Consider the following 5,053-nt stretch of genomic DNA (forward strand, 5'->3'; position numbering starts at 1 on the left):
TTTCTTGTATCTTCTTGATCCATACCTTCATTATTTTTCTGAGATCCTGGATTATCTTTACTATCATTACTCTGAATACTTTTTCAGGTAGATTGCCTATCTTCTCTTCATTTAGTTGCTCTTGCAGGTTTTTATCTTGTTCCTTCATCTGCAACATATTTCTCTGTTGTCTCATTTTGTCTCACTTATGGTGTTTGTGGTCTGCTTTGCACAGGTGGCAGGATCATATTTACTCTTGCTTCTAGTGTCTGCCCCTTGGTGGGTGAGGTTGGTTCAGAGGTTTGTGCCATTATCCCCTTGATAGGGGGTTTGACTTGTGTGGTGACCAGAGCCTGCCCTGGATATTGAGCAGGGCCTCCCTTTTGCTGTGTGGTTCTCACTGCCCTTCAGGGTCATGTTCTGCCCCCTAGTTGTTGGAGTGGAGCCCCCCCAATCTGTTTCTTCACTGTGTTTCTGATCTGTGATGCAAGCCAAGTGGGATTGAATCTTTACATGGCACTCTCTCTTTGCCATGCCTTGCTGGGGTTTTGGAAGCCAGAGGAGGAGGAGAAACTAGAGTCCCTACCCTCAAGGGCCTGCCAGTTGTTTGGGAGAAAAGTCTAGTGCCTCCACTGTGACATTTAGCCAGAAGAGGAAGTAGTTCAGGACCAGAATGGGTGTCGTTGAGGTCAGAGATGGTTGAAGCCAATGATCTCCTCTCTTTCTCTTTTCCTCTCTACACTGAGGACCCTGTGGTGAGGACCTGCCTTATGAGTCCTCTGCCCAGCTCTGAAAGGATACTGCCATCCTGGGGCTACCTTAAGCCTGGTAATGCTCTCCAGGGCCCAGGGAGGGGGCTGATGTGGCAGTCCCAGGCCTGAACCACTCTGATTCTCCTAGATCACAGATGTTCTCTGCTCTCCTTCCCCGACAACAATTCCCCAGCCATCTACAAAGCACCAACTCCTCTCCCACATCTCATGTCCCTCCTGCTTCTGTCCTTCTTCAGCATCTAGTCTTCTCTGGGCACTGACGTGGCTCCATACTCATCCTGCATGCTGCTGTCATGCTTCTGAAGACAGATCAATCTGTAGTAACCATCATCTGAAGTCCCTCTTCCTTTCCTCCTCACGTCCTGTCCCTGCTTAGAGGTGGGACCACATTGTGGTCCTCATTTTACAGGGGACAGAGACCCAGTAAAGGTGGGCCATGATGTGGATACTAAGTAGCAGTGTCAAACTAGAAGGGGTGTTTCTGGCTCTGATCTATTCACTTAGAGAGATGGGGAACATTTCGTTCTTTAAGTTTCCTTCCAGTCTAATGTTCTCCATCAACTTTTGTATTTCTCAACTGTTAGCATTTCACTTATCAACTCTAGCCCACAGCACTCTAACAGGTCTTGTGAAATGAGCGGGACCCTGTGGTATGCAGCACTGCCCCCATTTTAGAGATGAGGCCACAGAGTAGGAGAGAGAATTATATGACTTCCCCAAGTCTCCCAGGCTCACAAAGACTCTCTTGCTCATGTGTTCCATGTCCTAGTAAATGGCCCCAACTTCTACCCCCAAGGCCCCAAGCAAGAAACCTGGGGCTCATTGCAGATTCTGCCTCCTTCTCCTTTAGCCCCCACATCAAATTGGTCATTACAGCTATCTGTTCTCTCTCATCACTGTCTCAAGATTCTTTTTCCTCCTCTTCATTTCTGCTGTATTACTGTGTAGTATTAATTTCTTCATTACTGTGTAGTATTGATAAGAAAACAAGACGCATCTGTGTTTCAGGGAGGAATCTCTGCCCTCAGACTCATATAAATGAAATATAACTTCATCTAGATTTACTTCCATTTCTATTTGGAACCCCACAACCACCAGGAATGCCACTTTCCATAGGAAGAGTGGAAATTTAATTCCAATATATTTTGGTTCATCTCTGCCCCACCCCACAGCTCTGTGCCATCTCTCTGATATCACTGCTTGTTCACTGGCCTTGGGTCCTCTAAGATCTCTCTGGAGTCTGAATGCCCTTTGCTCTCCCCACTCACCCAAGAACTCTGCCCAGTTAGCATCATGCATAGACCCTCTCTTCAGGAGCCATCCAATGCTCTGGGCTTCAGAATTGGGAACCACCACTGGGAGGCTATAACCATTCCTTCCTGGAATCTTCCTACTCTTCGGACTCCCAACTTCCTCCCAGCCCCACCCCACCCAAAGGAACGCTTAATTATGGTTTTAGGTTTAAAGGCACTCCCTCTATTGTGGTGTTTACCCTCAGAGACATCTCACTTAATCTCCTTAGTGAATTTGAGCTTTAGCCAGAGACTAGCACGGTGTTTTCTGCTATTGCTCTTCTTCCCTGAGACAATTAAACTGGATCAACTTCTGGGATGGAGACGATTGAGGGAAAGTTCAGAAAAAAAATAAATAAAGGAAAATACACAGAGGAGAGAAACATCAATTAATATCTCAATTAATATTACTCTAATGCTTGTATTTATTTGTATTTCCTAAGAAGAGGGCTGGTGGAGGGAGGGAACAAAATGTGCCCACCAAACTGAGAAGGCATCTTGAGATTGAAAAACGAGGCAGGCAGCTCCATATAATCAATGGATCAGTTTACTATAGGGTAACGTACTCACCGGGTGGGATCAGGCAGATGACGATCCGAAAGCATTAACAAATGCACTCTGCACCACCAAAGGGCCATTGGGACAATTTTATAGTTAACCTAGGGTATGGGGGTACATGCTTGGAAACAGGATATGCATTCCTAAGTCAACATTTATGAATGGGTAACTAGTCTCATGGGTGCCAGGACTACATCAGCAAAGGTCTTCATCATTGTTTGGGGACTAACAGAGCATAGAGGCAACCTAGTCCTAATGATTATTAAATAATATGTATTAACTACAAAGCCCTTGATAACAGAGAAGTGATTTTTCACATAGTACAGTCCTGGTAGGGTAAGTGGAAGGACAGGAGGAACTCTATGGGCCCAAGATGGCGTCATTTATGCTAATAGCCATACAAGGACCCTATCTCTAGCTCAGATGATTTTATTGTACCTGGGACTCATATAAACTGCCAACTCACCACTTCCACTTAGATATCTAAGAAGCACAATGATACAACATAATTGTTGCTGTTTTGAGCATTAAAAATCTCCATTGACACTGAACCCCTGACACAAAGCAGGATTAAAAATAACCTCAAGGGCTTCCCTGGTGGTGCAGCGGTTGCGCGTCCGCCTGCCAATGCAGGGGAACTGGGTTCGCGCCCCGGTCTGGGAAGATCCCACGTGCCGCGGAGTGGCTGGGCCCGTGGGCCATGGCCGCTGAGCCTGCGCGTCTGGACCCTGTCCTCCGCAACGGGAGAGGCCACAGCAGAGGGAGGCCCGCATACCACAAAAAATAAAAAAATAAAAAAAATAACCTCAAATCTACACTTAAGCCATATCTGGTTTATTCCAGTATGGGTAGCATCAACTTTCTAGTATCCTCATCACAGAGAGGAGCCTCACACCAAGTGGGAAGCTGGTTCTTGTGTGTTGAATAGCTACAGGGTTAGAGGCCATTATCAGTTGGATGATAATCACTTCTGATTGGGTAGTTGTATGGTACTAGCTAATTAAGAACTTTGTGAATTATGCTTTCTTTGAGAAATATTACTTAATGGATTCCAAAGTGCTTTGTTAAATTTGCGGAATGTAATTATAAGAAATATATTCTCCTGAACGACTGTTGGGTGGGGAGTGGGAGAAATCTCTCCATCAACAAAATAGGAATAAACTTCCTAATCTCAACAAAGGCAAATGACAGAAGCTTAAGACTACACTTTCAGGGACCATTTCTATTGTATGTTACCAGAAAAGTGTTTCTAAATAGCATCAGGCTTCAAAAAACCTAATGAGCTGTAGTGCTTTTTTCTGAGTGTGAAGCTGGCCAGTAGTGTCACCTGGTGGGCCGACTGCTTGCTCTTGATTTTTCTTTTTTTCCTTTGGGAAAGATAAAAGGGAGAAAATTCAAGCTGAAGGATTCATTCCTGATGTAATTGCTTATGTTTTGTTCTTCATCCTCACGGTTTGTTCCCTTTCCTGAAGAGGAAAAGGAAGGGGTGATGTCAGGTATATTCTTTTATTTTAATATTCTTATGGTAATACTACAGGTGTGTATTGTAACAAAACTCTCAAAAAGTTAAAGGTGGGAATTCCCTGGCAGTTCAGTTGTTAGGACTCCCTGCTTTCAAAAAAAAAAAAAAAAGTTAACAGTTTAACTCCTTCATGGCTACTCACCCTTTACTAAATATTACCAAATATTTCCTTTCTGTTATAAGGCAAGCACTTCTTTTCACTCTGCTTATTTTTTATATAACAGTGTATGATACTGCTTTGCTTTTTTTTTCTCTCTTGGGGGGGATCTTAGTTCCCTGGGCAGGGATTGAACTCCAGCCCTCAACAGTGAAAGGACAGAGTCCTAACCACTGGACCACCAGGGAGTTCTCAGTATTGCTTTACTTTTGAACCTACATCTTCTCACCGAATGTCCACATCAGTACATATGTAAGTAATTTTTTCTTTGTAACATATTTATTGAGGTATAATTGTTTTACAATGGTGTGTTAGTTTCTGCTTTATAACAAAGTGAATCAGTTATACATATACCTATGTTCCCATATCTCTTCCCTCTTGCGTCTCCCTCCCGCCCACCCTCCCTATCCCACCGCTCAAGGTAGTCACAAACCACTGAGCCGATCTCCCTGTGCTATGAGGCTGCTTCCCACTAGCTATCTATTTTACGTCTGGTAGTGTATATATGTCCATGCCACTCTCTCGCTTTGTCACAGCTTACACTTCCCCCTCCCCATATCCTCAAGTCCATTCTCTAGTAGGTCTATGTCTTTAATACCGTCTTACTCCTAGGTTCTTCATGACTGTTTTTTGTTTTGTTTTGTTTTTTCTTAGATGTCATATATATGTGTTAACATACGGTATTTGTTTTTCTCTTTCTGACTTACTTCACTCTGTATGACAGAATCTAGGTCCATCCACCTCACTACAAATAACTCAATTTCGTTTCTTT

The 5,053-nt window shown here is 43.8% G+C and overlaps 1 non-coding gene across 1 annotated transcript; it reads left to right on the top strand.

The window, feature by feature from the left end:
* The first annotated feature begins 3,799 nt into the window (after positions 1 to 3,799).
* LOC112062661 (small nucleolar RNA U3) lies at positions 3,800 to 4,010 on the top strand. The gene has a single exon (XR_002890847.1). It is a non-coding gene; the product is annotated as a small nucleolar RNA U3 (small nucleolar RNA).
* Positions 4,011 to 5,053: the final 1,043 nt, after the last annotated feature.

Source organism: Physeter macrocephalus, chromosome 12 (assembly GCF_002837175.3).
Source record: "Physeter macrocephalus isolate SW-GA chromosome 12, ASM283717v5, whole genome shotgun sequence".
Lineage (NCBI taxonomy): Eukaryota > Metazoa > Chordata > Mammalia > Artiodactyla > Physeteridae > Physeter > Physeter macrocephalus.